The sequence below is a fragment of the Cebus imitator genome, unplaced genomic scaffold, assembly GCF_001604975.1.
Source record: "Cebus imitator isolate Cc_AM_T3 unplaced genomic scaffold, Cebus_imitator-1.0 Scaffold146, whole genome shotgun sequence".
Taxonomy (NCBI): Eukaryota; Metazoa; Chordata; class Mammalia; order Primates; family Cebidae; genus Cebus; species Cebus imitator.
This window is the reverse complement of record NW_016107461.1, coordinates 745,997-763,310: the sequence shown is the minus strand read 5'-3', so window position 1 is coordinate 763,310 and position 17,314 is coordinate 745,997. Positions and strand designations below refer to the sequence as shown.

Below are 17,314 nucleotides of genomic sequence, written 5' to 3'. Positions count from 1 at the left end.
AAAAGACCAAAACTCAACAACAGAGAAAAATCATTACAAAGACTTCATGGCATGTTCCTCAATCTTCAACTGTGCTAGGTTGGTGAAATGTTCTATACAGATGGAACCTAGGATACCAAAATCATCTTTGTGCATTAGTCCTGTTCAAGGAAATACAAGCCACATTTCAATGCAATAAAGTAACTAACACCAGACACTGTAATAAAATCAAATTTCCCATTGAGCTGGAACACACAAGGGTAATATAGTGAAATGGTTAAATGTATGGATTCAGTACTCAAACAGATGTTCCAGCTTGCTCTGTCACTAAATCTATCTTCTTAAAAATCTGCATCTTCTCTGAACCCTGGTTTTCTTAACATTATGCTAGGAATAATAATCGTATCAATCTTATGTGTTTTGTGATAATTAGAAGAGTTAATGCATATTAAAGGTTTAGCTCAGTACCAGCAAATAAGAAATGCAAAATAAATAGTATTCATTACTGTTATTGTCATGAATGGATGTGCCACCTTGAGCAAAGGGGAGTTGAATACTCAGAGAAGTAAAAGGTCTGACACTTAACAGGATACCTCATGTTATTTTCCCAAGAACTGATCTACACATGAGTGTTAAAGGAACCGCTACTCCCCCTTCCCAAATTGTTGCCTTGGGAATATATTTAGAAACTAATTGTTAACAGTAGCAGCATATCCAAACAGAAAGGGCAATGACATGACTTTGACTCATTTCTGTACATTTATATAAATAATTCAACTAATGAGTGTCTCACAAGAAGAAAGAATGAAGATATTGCCACTGGCATGTAAAAATATTCATATTGACTCAGCCCCTTTTGTTAACTCACAACAGCTACCGATTATCTGATTATTCCTTCTCTTCTGTTTGGATGACTTCAAGGCACTTCCCAGCAAGTCAACTCATAATATTAAAGCAGTGTTCATTCCCAATTTATACCAGATTTCATTCTGTCATATCAACAGCCCATATAGCCAAAGAAAGGGCTTTCTTACACATGGTTTCCATGGTGTTTATGTGTTTCTATCCTAAACAGACAGATGCAGATTAAGCAATGCATGTCAATCCCATTATGAGGCTGTGAAATGGGCAGAAGTTTTGTTACACACTCATGCAATCACACACATTGTGAACATCCTGTTTATTTGGCTCATCCTCTGATGATTGGCTGTGGTATATCAGCACATTACTGACAGCTGGGAATTTCTCCAGTGGAACATGCCTTTCCTATGACAAACATCCAACGCACAATGGGAACATGTGTCTGCCCACTGTGTCCATACGAAGCAGCCCAGTTTCTCCAAATGCAGAGCATATTGGGTCCTTGGATTTTCTCAGAACACCACCAACAGGCCCCTGGTGACCTTTAGGAGCCATATGAGATAATACATTCTTAGACCCCTATTTCCGGACTGCTTTGGGCAAGGTCAGGATGGCAAATGTCCCACTTCCACAATATCAGATGTTACGGTAATTCCTTTTAGCTAATGTGTAAGAGCAAAGGAATGCCTTCAAACCTCATCTAGGCCCTGTGGAATCTGTTGAAAATGCATGACAGCTGTGGGCTTTGGCGAGGCTGTCTGTGAATGTATGAGATTTGGAAACCATTCAAAGCTAGAAATAACTGTACAACTCATAACCCTTCACCACTGCTCACTCATGCTCTCTCTTTCCCCCTCTATCATTCTCCCTCTTCCCATCACTCATTTCTCATACACCGTATCTGGGTCACAATCTCATCCTCCTGACTCTAATGCATCATTACTGCTGGGAACTGTGGATAACATCTTCCACACACACAAAAAAGATGGGAAAAGAAGAAAGAGACAGGGGTGGTGGCGGTGGGGGGAGAAACAGAGGGATTTTAATAAGGCACAAGAACAGGAAATTGAGAAAGATCCTTTTTTTTTCAGTGTCCAACTGGGAGTTGAGAAGCAGCAGCAAACTCACACTTATTTAAAGGCCCATCTGCAGTTAGAATCACCCTCATCTGCTTGAATGATGTATAAAGGCACTTGTTTTCCTAAACCTGCATAATAGTTTGAAAGGCTATGGCTATTATACTTCACTTTTGAAACCTTTATGTGTATTTTATACACCTCACCATTAACTCTCTCACAGCAAAAGAGTTTGTGAGGGACATTTTTGAGAAAAGTAGGATGATTAGGAAAAGGAACTGAGAGAAAAGGAGTCAGCTCAAAAGTTGGCTTTTTATTCAAATAACTAACACCCAACCACACTATTGATTCTGACCTCAGAATTCCTACTCTTAAAATTTTGACTTAAATATCATCTCAAGATTCAAAAACTGAGCAACCTGATTTATAAACAATGTAACATCCTGGGAATCACTGGCTTTTTTTCCTGCAACTTCTGCTACCATTACATAGATTTAACGTGCTATATCTTGGCACAATCAGGTTGTTTCAGCAGTTTTTCCTTGCTAGTTAACCCCAGGTTTGTCACGTAGTGGCTGTGGGTCAGTCACTGACCACATTGACTTTTAAGCAGTCCAAACTGAGAGGCACATTATCCACAATTTAGCCCAGATAACTCCCCAGGATGGCGCTTTACAACTAATGAATTATTTTGGCAGTTCACATTATCCCACTGATATCCTGAAATGAAACAAAAACACATAGATAACATTAAACAACTAATTTAGAACATGGGAAACTATGTAAAGAAGGAAAAAAAAGACTTCCTATGCAGAATTTTGCTGCATGCTGTCATGAATTTCATTAGCTAATTGGATCTAATTGAGTGCTGAGAAACAAAGGAAAAACAGGTCTGCCATCTACGCACTAACACCTACAGCATCTGATACAAAGGAGAGATGCCCAAAGAAACTCACAGACAAGGTCACAGATGCTCACTCAGGGGCTTTCATGCTTACATTTAGATTGTTTCTAATAAGCTGTGTTATCTGGATTCCCAGGCCACAATGCATTAAAAACAGTGCACTAGAGGAAGACAGGGATCTAGAAGACGGGAGCATGCTGGCAACAGGCAGAGGCGCAGCTGGTCAGCTCATAGCAAGAGAAAAGAGCAGCACAATTGACAGGGTGTTTAGGAAAGAGGCCCCAGAACATCATAATATCACACAGAACAATAATAGATGTGTATGATGTTGGCCCTGGGTCAGCAGGGAAAAGATGAATTCTGTATAAGAATCCAGGGAACCGTACAATGTGTTTGGGGTATATTTATATCAGAACAATATAAAGTTACAAATTTTGCTACTTCAAAGGAGTTGATTTCCTTTGTGTCTAAAATAAAAATACATGAAATACTTCTTTGTCTCCAAATAACGGATTTTACTAAAGCACTGTATTTAAATACAGAAGACTTATAAATAAAATTTAATATCAGTGTCTCTTATTTTTCTTATGCTCAGACTCCACAAGATACACATTGCATGCCATTGTCTTTATTTAAACACCTCCTAAATAACTTCAAGAATATCGTATCACAGTTGGGCACAGTGACTCACATCTGTAATCCAGCACTTTGGGAGGCCAACGTGGCTGGATCACTTGAGGTCAGGAGTTCCAGACAAGCCCGGCCAACATGGTGAAATGCCATCTCTACCAAAAATACAAAAGATTGGCTGGGTGTGGTGGCATGAGCCTGTAATCCCAGCCACTCAGGAGGCTGAGGCAACAAAATCACTTGAACCTGGGAGATGGAGTGAGCTCAGATCCCGCCATTGCACTCCAGCCTGGGTGACAGAGCAAGATTCTGTCTCAAGAAAAAAAAAAGAATATCCTATCACAAAAACAAATCTAAAAAATTGTGAAAGTGTCACTCTACACACACACACATGCGCACACACGCATCCCACACCAACAACATGAAGACTGAAGAAGTGTATCTTCAATGTCAGTTTCACAAAAGGAAGGGAAATGAATTAGTCAAGCAGAGTGAGGTGATGGGCATTTCACATGAAGGGCATTCACAGGCAGACTAAGGAAGGAGGTGGAAATGCTTAGGAATTAGCTTGTCTAGATGAAAGGCATCTTGTCTCATCATGCCTTTCCCCTTTTCTCAGTTTCTCAGTGCTCACTCCGCCTAGCACTGACATTTCCATACCTTGTCGTAACATCTAGGCAATATACTAACTTGGCTCTCATCCTGTATCTATGACTCCACCTGCTGCTAAGCTTCTTTTATAAATTCTACAACTGATGCTTTGGGATTGTCTACCAGCACCACATCCTTTTCTTCTGATAACTGCTCTTTATCCTGTCGTTTAGTTTCCAAAGATTGCCACAATAAATGACCACACACTGGGTGATTTATTACAGCAGAAATTCACTCTTCTCAGTTCTAGAGGCTGGAAGCCAGAAATCGAGATGTCAGCAGGGCCACACACCCTCTGAATCTATAGAGGAAAATCCTTCTCTGCTTCTTTCAGCCTGAAATGTCGCCCGGCATTCCTTGGCTCCTGTCGGCACAACCCCAGGCTCTGCCTCCATCTTTCCATGGCCTTCTCTTCTGTTTGTGTGTGTCCTCTCTTCTTATAAGGATGCCAGCCACTGGATTTAGCATGCACTGAAAACTCAGTATGACTCATCTCAAAGTTCTTAATTGCATCAGCAAAGACCCTATTTCCAGTTGCCTTTATCCAAGGAGACTGAATCCTATCCAATGACTTCAAATGTCCTTGTGATTCAAAGGAAGCTTTGGTGTCAAATATATCTGGTTTCACTTCCTGGCTCTGCTAGCCGGTAACCATCTCAAAGTCTTATTTATATGATTGTAAAGAGAAGAACTGTGGTAACATAAACCTCATGTGGTTCTAAGGACAAAATGAGCTGATATGTGTAAAATATTTAATAGAATAATTGACACATAGGAAACAGTTATGAAATGTATTGATTATCAACACAGATGCAAATGTTATTATTATAATTTCTGAACCACAATGCAAAAATCATTCACTAACCCTAATCTCTGCCTTGCCCTTTCATCTAGACAAGCTAATTCCTAAGCATATCTACCTCCTTCCTGAGTCTTCCCGTTCCTTCTGAACTTTCCCATTAGTATTTCCCAGTTTCCTCTTAAACTAAACTGATTCTCACTCTTCTTCCTTTCCTCATTCTTCTCCCACCCACACTGCAATTCACATTTGCCATTTGGTGGCAGTAGTTGTTAATTGCCCCTTCACAGAGATATCTAATTTATTCTAAAGTTTAAGAAAATAAGGATTATGAATTACAGTTCTTTGCATTTTTGTACTTAGTTTAGTTGTTCAATATTTTTAAAAATAATTTAACGCTCTATAACCTTGGATTTGTTGTGCACAGATGGTGGTTGAAAAAACAAATAAGATATCTTTCATACTCATAAAATACTACTTTTTTTCTATGAGGAGATATGACATCTGGGCAAAGTGTTATAGTATTTCTCACCTTTTCTAGGCATTACAAAAAAAAAGCAGTATTTAGGGATTTCAGAATTATAGATGAATCCTAGTTCAAGTAAATTTTCTTTCAGAAAGTATTACCTTCAGGCCTGTGTAAGAAGAGTATCCTCCTTTGGGCCTCATGCTTTAGAGAGTGCCACACATTATAAGCATACATACCCAAATTTATAACAGAATACATGGATACACCATCACCTGGGGTCCAGCAAACGGAATCCAATCTGTGGTTTTAAAAGCAGGCTCTCAAGTCAAACCTCCTTCAGGTCCCAAAATGATCAACTCTTCAAACCTCTTGTCATTTGTCCCCAAAACAAAAGGTGACTGCATAAGAATGGTATAAAATGGCATGAGGCCCGCTGCTGCTGACTTTGTTATTCAGGAAAGATCTGAGCAGCAGAAGAGTTAGGTAAGAGAAAACACAAATTAATTAACTTGTCCAGTTCTTCTTCTCAGTATGGGTGCAAAAGATTCTTGCATAATGAAGCATCTTTCCCAGCTGTTGCTGAGCATCCACCTTCATCTCCACAGGTACCAGGTGTGGCATCTGGACACATTCATACTTAAGTAAATTGACAAATTTAAATAGGTGCACACAGAAACTAGCAACAGTCTGCAATATTAAACATTTAAAATTTTTAACTTTAATATATGTAAGTCTATAGGCAATATGTATGAGCAATGATGCTGGTTGTTTACATTACAATATGGATTTAGATGTTGCTTTAATTAAAAACACGGTTAGATGACTCAAGAAACGCTGTCTAACTTGGGGTCACAGAAAATGTAACAGTATTATGCTTTTTAAAATATTGATTATAATATGACTAATGACTTTGCCAAAATAAAGACAAGAAAAAATGTCAAATAAACATATGGTAATTTGTTAATTATATGTTTTATTTTATTACTTATCCAAACAATGCCAGCTGATCAACAAAGAACAACCAGATATGCTCAAAAATACACTTAGTAATCTTGGATACTTGGCCAACTTTTAGACACGTAAACAACATAGTCTTACACATTTTTAAAATTTTGACATTATATAGCTATCAGGGTTTTTAGCTAAACTTGTATCTTAAATATTTATATAAATAGTATGTAGATTTAATTCATACTTCAATCCTATGCCTTGCAACCTTGCAAGTGTTAAAAGTAAGTCTAATTATTAAGGCACTTTGTAGATTCAAGACAACTTTGAAACATATGGACCAGTTGAAAGTTAGGACTGGGCAATAGTTAAGGCGTGACCACCAAAGAAGAGCAAAGGTGTAAAGCTGGAATGCCCAGGGCACGCTAGAATATAGCATCCATGAGAACATCAAGTGTGTCTGGTTTTTTTCACTTGTTTTAATGGATCTTTAGGGGCTAGAACATTGTTTGGCACATAGTAGACACTCATAACAATCACTGATGAAAGAATTAATGAATGATAGCAAGAGTCAAATTTTTGACTAGAGCATACACTACATAGAAGAACAGTGGGAAATAAGGCTCACAGGAGCAGATGATGGGCATCAGAAGACAGTACAGATGACTTTTTTTATTAATTCATCAGTAAGTGGAGCAACATTTTGTGATAGAGGTTGACAGGCATTATCTCCCCTCTCTCCTCTTTTTAAGATGAGGTCAGCCTTGTTCTGAGGACATCTTCATGGAAAAGAGTAAAGAGGTTATTGGGAAAAGAAAAGAAAGGAGAGAAAAGTTGCTTGAAGGATCTTCAGGAGACTTTTCAGACAAGTTTAGGTGTGCCTCTTGAGGTCTTATTTGCATAAGGGCTCAACACACTTCTGGTAAGAACAACTAGAAACTCTTTAGAAATAATCATGAGCTTCAGGACTGAGATGTCTAGACAAAGGGGATGGATAGAGGTCACCTCCTCACCTCTTGGGGAGCATTTCCACAAAACACAAGAAACTCATCCTGAGTTGTGGCATGGTACAGAGCTGTGTCCTTGTCCAGAGAAAGTGGTCAACACAGGGTTCACAAGGGAGCATAATTTGGAGGGCAGTGTTGCCTGGATTCACTCGCTGTTCCCTTTGATTCAGCCCTTGAGAGAAATTTGCTAAGTTCCCTATGATAGAATAGCATTAAAAAGAAATAAAAGAGTGATTCAAATTAAGGAGTCCAAACATTAAGGGAAAAAAAAATGAGAGAAGTTTCGCTATAGATCCTATCAAAAAATTGTAATGCAACATAGAAGCCTGTTAGTGTAAAACTTGTTAAAACTATGAGAACAGAAAAAAAGAGAGCAAATTACATGAAAGATTCACTTCTCCCAAACAGTCTAAGTTAATTGTTCCAGTTTTAAGGTTTTCTCCTCAGCCAAGTTTCTGTAGAATTTCCACTTTTAGTTCATAAACATTTTCTTGCTAAAACTGAGGCTTCAGTATATGTCTCTTGACCTGGGTTCACGTTTTATAGCTGAAAAAATATATGAAACCTCAAAGGAAATCATAGCCAAATTGTTGAATTTTACTTGGTTTAGGTCAGAAAGCAAGAATCCACAGAGCTTTATGTACTTTCTAGCTGAAATAAAGAAATACCCAAGTTTGTCCAAAACTTGGCCAAAATCCACCAATTTATCTGGGGCCAAAGTTTTCAGTTAATCTGGCACAAATATGGAGTTTTTAATGATACCTGACACCAGGTGAATTTTTTAAATGATTTTAAGGCTAACATTCCTAAGGCTATAGAAAACAAAAATTTTCCATTGCCTAAATATTCATTTAATAGTTAAGAATAAAAAATAAAATTTCTTAAAGCAATCCGTCACACAATACAATTCTTTTATATTTTAAACTGGTGATTTTCCCAAAGTAGGCAGATAATAATTTCATACTTTCATGTGACTGAAGTCTCAGTTAGGACTTTGTCTGAAATGTAAAATCAAAGTTCAAATATTCCTCTCCTAGTTACTGATTCTTTCCACCCAAATTTCATAAGCCAAGGTCAATAAGAACAAAATGGATGAGTGAATGGAGATTTTGAAACAACAAATTATTTATACTGTGGTTATGATTAAGATATAAAATAGGGAAGGAAAATGAAATTCTAGAAACCAGCTTTATGAAAGCTGACAGTTTGTTAAAACCTAGAAATTAGAAATTCCAACAGGAACACAAATTTTCTTAGTTCGAAACCATTACTAAACTGTTGAGAAGTAAAGTCTGACTTTCTATAATGGGGAGAAAGTAAAAGATAAACTTAAGTCAGGTTATCTTCCTCCCAATGTATATTTTTGATGTTTCCGCTGGGGATTAAGTGAACAAATCTAGCAAGCTATTTCTATGTTCCCAATACATCTACCAGAGAAGACATTAATTTTATTCTCTAAAGTTAATAACTTAAGTGAAACAAGCAAGCACAAGAAAGACAGCTGAGGAATTACCAGAACACAAAATAAATTATAATTCACATGCTAGATTTTTTTTATTGTAAAGAAAGTTGTAGGCTAAATTTTAAGAACAGGTAGGTTTTAAGTTAGAGACTGATCTAATAACTCTTAGTAAATGACTGTTATGGACAGAAACTGAGTGAGGTTGTACACAGTTTGTGCTGTTTGAGAAAAAGACTGATGGAGTATACAGATGTATACAGAAGGGGAAAGCCAGTGAAATTCAGAAAGCAACAATAAAAGTATGTTCACAGTGCAGTGACAGCAGCCGAGAAAGCACTAGACTCAGCCTGGAATGAGGAAAGCTGGGGATGGGGACAGGGGAAACCTGCTTGAAGGAAGCTAAGACACTAGACACATTAAAGGAGAGGGAAGCTGTTCTAGACAGAGAAACTATATGATCAATAAAAACAACAAGCTGTAAAGAGTAAAGTCTGTGGGTTATGGATAGGAGAGGGATCAAGAAATAAACAGAAATACTTATCAGGAAATACTTGGAGGTAAGCACGGAGAGTTGAACTGGGGCCGGATATGGCAGTATAATGGGTTGAATGGTAGCCCCCCAAAAGATAGGACATATCCTAATTCCCTCCTATTCCCAGAACCTCTGAATGTTAACTGTTTGGGGAAAGGATCTTTGCAGATATAACTAAGTTAAGGATCTTGAGATTTAAAGATCATCCTTGACTGTATGGGTGGACCCTACATGCCATGACAGATGTCATAAGAGTAAGGCAGAAGGATATTTGACAGACAGGGAGGAGAGAACACAGAAGAGGAGGAGGTATGGTGCAGATAGAGGCAGAAATTGGAATTTTGCAGCCACAAGTTAAGTAATACTAATAGCTCCCAGAGCACAAAGAGGCAAAAAAAGAAAAATAATAAAAATAAACAGATTCTCCCTTAGAGTCACAGAGGGAGCATGGTAATACTAAGGCCTTGATTTTGGACTTCTTTCCTTTAGAACTGTGAAAGAATAAGTTTCCATTGTATTAAGAAACCAAGTTTGTGACAGTTTGTTATGGCAGTCCTGAAAATCTAACACAGAGTGTCTGGAATTTCACAATGAATCCTGGCTTGCGCTGGTGGGCAATAGTTTTATTTTGTTTTGGAACTGGGTTAGAAGTGAAATATAAGGCCGGGCATGGTGGCTCATGCCTGTAATCCCAGCACTTTGGGAGGCCATGGTAGGTGGATTACCTGAAGTCAGGAGTTCAAGACCGGTCTGGCCAACATGACAAAACCTCTTCTCTACTAAAAATATAAAAATTAGCCGGGCATGGTGGCAGGCAACTGTAATCCAAGCTACTCAGGAGGCTGAGACAGGAGAATTACTCAATCCTGGGAGGTGGAGGTTACAGTGAGCTGAGATTGCAGCACTGCACTCCATCTAGCCTGAGCGACAGAGTGAGACTCTGTCTCAAAACAACAACAACAAAAAAAGTGAAATACGAGATTGATAGCAAGTTGGGGCATACATTATAGGAGAGTTAACCTGTTAACAGGTGCAGCAATCTGAACATTTATCTCCACAAAATTTATTGAAATCCTAACCCTAAAGGCAGTGGAATTAAAATGTGGGAACTTTTGGTAGGTGATAAGTTCACAAGAGTGGAGCTCTCATGATTGGATAAGTGCTCTTATAAAACAGACCTGTGAAGCTAGCTAGGCCTACCCTTCATGTGAGGACACAGCTAGGCACTGTGTATGAGGAATGGGTTTTCACCAGAAACTAATCCATCAGCATTTGGTCTTGGACTTCCCAGCCTCCAGAGCTATAAAAATGAATGTTTGTTGTTTACAAGCCACCTAGTTTATTAGTATTTGTTATAGCAGCCTAAATGGATTAATGCAGTAAGAATTCAAGAAAGTAGTCATTTGTTGTCAAACATAATTTTCAAAATCTTAAGACAACATAATTCTCATATAGATGCACAATTGAAGTTTTATGGAATTTGTTAAGGAAATCAGCAAGATGCAAAGGGCATTTTTTGGCTGGCCATTTTACTAAAACATACTGACCCATGTATATAGAGTCAATGAAAGAAGGGAAACTGGAATGGGATTGCTAAACTAGAATAACAACAACAAAAACAGTACTGTCTGACAGGGCCAGAGACCATGAACTTTGAGGTGATCTTTTTTACTGGGCTGAAACTATTTCCATTACTACTAGAAAAATAAACATGTGCACCCTCTTGGCTTTCTGCAAATTAAGATCTGTGCTTACAAAGCTATAAACTGTTGTCATGGATACCAGTAAATAACAAGTCAAGGAAAGTTACATACATACTTAAGACAGAAGACCTTTAGGTGAGCTTGTTAGAAAATGCCATCACTTAACAATGCAAGTCGCGTAGTTATCTTTTCCCATGCTTCCAAGTTTTGGACAATAATATTTTCTTATTATTTGGCTCTTAGGTTGAATCAAAAATAGAGGAACAAGCATATATTTTAGAGACCCTGCTAAGAAAGAATTTGTAAGACTAATATGTATCTCATTGTTAAGAAAGTTAAGTAAGTTATTACATGCTAAGTCCTTGGAAGAGTACCTTCTCCAATATTTCCTGTCATTATCTTACATTATCCTGATATAATTTGTTTGGAAAGTCTTCTAGAAGAATATATTTTTAGTGAGATACATTCATATTTCTATATTCAATAATATCTGAGTAACTACTAACTTTTTTTCAAGGATTTTTATCTTATTGCTAGAACTTGAAACTGTTGAAGGTTTAATGTATGAAATAACAAAAGAATAAAATATTATATAATAAATGTTAAGCATATATTAAAGGTCAAAATATATGATTCCCTTCTTATATAGGTCTGAAATGTGCAGTTTCTCAGAGTATTTTGCATGTACTTGGGGAAGTTAATGAAACATGATTACAAAGCTAACAAGATATTAGATTTCATAGACGACCAGAAAGGAGAATTCTGATTTTTCTCCTCCTAAGGAGAATGTAGTAAGGACAAAATTAGAAAAACTTTGCCCTCAAAACAACTTAGTAACAAGATGAAATTCCTTGGAAATATGATACAAACAGAAAACTTTGTTGGCAGTTGATGAAAAAATATAATTGTGATTTTTTTGTTAAATAAAACAGTTTGGTGCTTTTAAAAGGAGCTATTAAATATAATAGCAACTTCTATTTTAGTGGCTACGCAGATGAAAACTTTATGCCAACTTATATAATTAAACTTTAATTTTAACACTGGAATTTGTCCAGTACTATACATACGACATGACAGACATAGAAACTTGTTTCCAGGATTCTACTTCTTGCCCACAAATTCAATGAAAGTACTTACATTTAGTTCCCACAGGACCTGGTTCATAACTAGTATAGCATTTATGGTATTGTATTACAATTTTTCTCACTGCCTCCACAATAGAATGGTAGCTCTTCAAAGACAGAAACCATGTTGTTTTCATGTTATACAAAATGTATAACACAGTGCCTGACCCACCCTAGATTCTCAATTAATAAATTTTAAATTGTAAAGGAATGAAATAATTCCAGTTTGTTGGGTACCAGCCCAGGCTCGTACATGGGTACTCTTAGTCCCGGCAGTGACGAGGGATTGAGAAAAGGAATTAAAATGAAACACAAGAGTAGAATTTACAGCATGGGTCCAGGGGACCAACACAAGCGTGGGAACCGCATTGGCCCCGAGCTCTGGGCTCCAAACACTTTTATTACGTGCATAACGTCACTGATCTTATGGGCGTGGAAGGGGAGGATGAAGGGGTAGGTACGACAGCCAGGTGGAGAGCACTTGAGATCCTTCTAAGACATGCTAAACTAGTGCTCCGAGCATTTAACAGCACTTGAGATCCTTCTAAGACATGTAAACTAGTACTCTGAGTTTACCACCAATTATTATCAGGGTGCAGCTGCATCAGAAGCATAGCAGATGAGGAGTCAAGGGGGTCTGACCACACCTAGTGCATCAAGGGGCTTTTACCTCCTGAGCATTGAGGACATAGAGTAATTCAAATCACTCCATATTCTGAGAACCTAGGCAGAGCCTGAGGTGGTCCATAATCTCTGCCCTGCAAGGCTTTTCTCCTCCTTGCCAGCTCCCATCTGCAAAGACCCTCCCAGATCTTGTGAGCAGAGGTCACCTCCCTTCTCAGAGATCTTTGCATAAGCCCTCTTTACGAGGCCCTCATGCAGTCTCCATGTTGAGAAGGCATTCATGGGACCAGAGCAGCATTCCCTGCTCTGCAACCACCCCGCGGTGTTCCCCAGTGTTACTGCGCTCTAGGATGATCTTTTACCTTAGGCCCCCTGTTGCCGTTTGATTTCTAATTAACTGTACCAATAATATAGTTTAGTCTGGTGTATAAACTTCACCGTACTCTGAGCCAAGCAAGCTTATAATTATTTAGCTAGAATTAACATAGGTCTTCCCCTGGCCATCTTGACCCATACAATTAATAAATAAATGAAAGGTTTGGAGGCATCTTCCACAAAATGAGGTTAAGGTAGGTGTGCTGATACTGTATATATAAAGATACCTCTAATGGTGACCTACTTCGCTTTGTTCCATGACTGCATGAAAGATCCTTCAAAAGAAAATATCATTCAAAGGTTATAATCCAAACAATTGATCATTTTCACATATATCACTATCTCATTTTATATATATTTATATACTATAAATAGAATATATTATGTTTAGATATATAATACACATTAATATATAAATATGCTAGTTAAAAGAGTGACAGATTTTCTTATATTAACTACTGTGTAAGAAGGAATTTGGCCTTAGTCCAAAAATAGGTCTGGCCTTTGCCCCTGGCTTTCAGGAGGTGACCGCTACACCCTTGGAACTTCTGCACCATAGGAGTGTATTTGTCATTCATAACAAACCCTCAAGCACACCTGAACAGTTTATGCTAATGAGGTGATTTATGGTGGACCCCTTGGAACACATGGTATCAGCAGCCCAACCTCCAGGGAGGCAGGAGAGCTAGAAATATGGCAGTGATTCAATCAATTATTCCCACATAATGAAGCTCCCACAAAAACTTCAGATACTGAAGATCAAGTGAGGCTCCATCCTGGGCAGTACTCGTTGAGTGTTGTCTCACATAGCAGCCTGGAGGAGGTAATGCCATCCAGGATTCCACTGGGAGACGACCGGAAACTTTGCCTCCCAGAATTTACCCAGTGTATCTCTTTCTTTGGTCAGTTCTAATTTGCCTCCTTTCAATATAAAACTAATCACGAATATAGCACTCTCCTGAGTTATGTGAGTCATTAATGGCAGGTTATCTTTAAAACTGAGTGTGGTTTTGGGAAATCTCTGAACTTGAAATTTGTGTCCAAGGTGAGGGCAGTCTTGTGGAGACTGTTCCCTTTGATGTTGGCAGTTTGGCAAACTCCTTACAACTACTTAGAGAAGATAGTATTTATGTTTCATTTCTCTTTTGCACTTTCATAGAGAAGAAAACTATCATAATGGGAACTCTAATGAAGTTCAAAAGCAAATAAGAGAAACAGGTGCATGAGGAAGGGGGGCCCAGAAGATAACAGACCATAAAGAAGTCTTAGAGTTAAGAAAAAGAAAAAGTGCTGCTCAATCTTTGCCATATTGTTTGAATATTTGTCAAATTGTATGAGTAATAGAATACGGAGAGAAATGAGTCATGTCCATCACTTGGTAAGCCTGGGAGCAGGAGGGTGAAGAGAGGGACACTAAAGAATTAGGACTTACCTTGATTTAATTAGTATCCTCATATCACCTAAGAGTTCACAGAGCTCAATGTGGAAGAATGAATGTGCCCACTTGAAATGAGTAAAATATTCTTTTCATAACAAAATGAATGATTTGGATAAGTTCGTTCTTCCTGCCTCACAAAGGGAGGTGATGAACATCCTTAATAATCAAAGGTATTGCCACTGAAAATGAAAATCCTTTTATTGTAAGTCCTTCTTTTTTGAAGAGAAGGACCGTATTTTAAACATTGTTCTATATCATATTATCTATTTTGTTTGATTTTCTTGCATTTTTTCTCTATGAATGATTTAAAAGATACCAAACAAACTCATAATGATAGGGCACATGAGAATGTAACATTCACTACGTGCTTGAAGAACAACCATGCAGGGATTGTCAATCAGGGCTCCAAACTAAGATATTTAAAGAGTAGCCAACAGTCAGGATGAGGAAGTCAAATTTTAGGGACTACAGAACTCAAGGAAAGGTCAGGAATGTGGGAAATCTTAACTAATCAAGAATTTAGGAAGGGATTTAGGGAGTCAATCAGGCAGCTCAAAACAGAACTATACAGCTACTGGGATATGCAGAAGGGTCATGTATGCTTATCGCCATTTTACGAGGAGGCTGTCCCATTCAATAAAATTTTATTAAAAATTGGGGAAATTTAGCACCTATTCTCCAAAAGCAGAAAAAAGTACAGAGTGCCTCTGTGACAATGTCTGTCTATACAGACTTGACTACAGGGATTTATGGAGGGTTCAGTAGTGCAACAAAGTCTAGGATGAAAAGCGAAAGCCAATGGCTATTTTTTACTCAAAGCGGAGCTCTAAGGAATGGTATAGTACAATACAAAATTTTGTTGTTTAATCAGTAAAATTTAAATCCCTTAACACAGGATCAGCATATAATAGAAACTCAAATGAGGGACTCCTATGACAAAATGAGAGGAAAACAGCTAATTCAAACTAAAAGAATTAAAGGAGACAATACAAATTTAAGTCTGCTAACTGTATAATAAATATATAATACTTTTTGAACATGCTGTCCCCTCTACAAAGAATGCAGACACATTTTCCTCTTTGTCCAATTAACTCATCCATCAAATGTCAGCTCCAGTGCCCTTGTTTTCCCAAGAGAAGCCTCATTTTGTCCCCAGTAACTTTCCTTTATTTTATATTCTCATACAAATTTGCTCTTTCTTTTTTGTCTTATATTTCAATTGTTAACCACATAAGCATTAATATAATACCTTTCTCAGTGACAAAACTCTAGGTGCTACATTTATTTTTATTCACTATTCACTATTTTAACCCTAGCAACTAGAATATAGCTTTTCTCATGCCAGGAGTTCAAACATATGTCTTGGGTGCATAAACGGATAAATAAATGAATGTCATCACCAACAGAAGCCATAAGTACACTTTTAACTCCAATTAAAATATGCAGAATAAAATGTGTTTGTCCATGAAGATCAAATTAACACATAGAAAAAATCAGAAGAAAATGAAGGACAAATACAGAATACTACTGAAATTTCCTCTTTCAGAAATTAAAAAAAAAAAAAGCAATAATTAAAACTGGTGACTTCCCTTTCTTTGGGCAATGTCGCCTCTAAACCCAGTTACTGAAATCAGACCACATAATGAAGTAAAACTGTACAGTAATTTAACTGTGCCAATGGAGGATGCTTTTAAAAACAGCCTTAGTCGTGTCCCCATTACACTCAGCAACACTATTCCCTTCTGGAGCTCCCAGTTGTAATTGCAGTGAGGAGAGTTGGAGAAGAACTTGGTGGAAATGATTATAAAGCAGGGAAACAGATACCATGATGAAAGCCTAAAGGAATCAGGATTATTTCATTCCCAGAAAAAAGCTGGCAAATTAAATAATGGAATCATATGGGTGGTGAGCAGCTGTTCTGCATTCCCAATGAACATAGGTAAGGGAGGAAGGACTCAAGCTCAGCATCAGAAAATCCTCTTCCAGGCCAACATACCCTCTATCTTACCAACACATGTAGCAGGTAACCTCCCACTTCTCAATGCTCAGCCTCTTCTATCTCTTTCCTCATGGGTCTCCTTACAGGTTTTTTTCTGGTAAAAAACAAACAAACAAACAAACAAAAACTCTCTGACTACAAAAGTTTGTGAAAACTGTCCCATGCCACCACCCTTATCCTCTACAGCAATTATTTTAATCCATTGTCTCTGAGATATTTTTAAAGCATTTGATTAAGAAGGCTCAAAGGGTCTCAGATTTCCTTAATGTCTTAAGTCAAAAACAAAAACATATCAGTGTGGATGAAACATATATGTAATTTTCCATACTATTGGGACACACACTCAGGAAGGCAAGATTTTTAAGAGTACACAAGCCTGGTTGTGTTGTTGTGCATTGGCTCAAATCTAAATTCCTCTTCCTGTCATTTTAAGCTCCTTGTTAGTAGCAGTCTTGATTGCAGGCAGGTGAGTGAAGACGATAAGGATTAGGTTGCAACACTCCTTTCAGACTTAGAATAACATGTCCTTGAAATAACATTGGGTCATCAATTTTTATTGAGCTGCATAAGTGCACCAACTTACTGCATAGACTTTCTTCCCAGCCCTGGGCTTCTCTTCCCTTTGCTGCTACTGGCAAGTATCAATATGAGTACAAAAAAGTTGAAAGTGAAGGGGGATATATGGTATTCAGATTATCCTATCTGAATTCAATATTTGTAGCCACTGATAATC

The 17,314-nt window shown here is 37.7% G+C and overlaps 1 long non-coding RNA gene across 2 annotated transcripts; it reads right to left on the bottom strand.

Annotated features, from left to right (window-relative positions):
• Positions 1 to 5,291: 5,291 nt before the first annotated feature.
• LOC108314032 lies at positions 5,292 to 17,022 on the bottom strand. Of its 2 annotated transcripts, XR_001829318.2 has the most exons (3): positions 16,591 to 17,022; positions 7,331 to 7,520; positions 5,292 to 5,990 (listed from the first exon to the last, which is right to left on the bottom strand). It is a non-coding gene; the product is annotated as an uncharacterized LOC108314032 (long non-coding RNA). The 2 variants fall into 2 exon arrangements; XR_005202501.1 differs by lacking the exon at positions 16,591 to 17,022 and having other exon boundaries at positions 7,331 to 8,164.
• Positions 17,023 to 17,314: the final 292 nt, after the last annotated feature.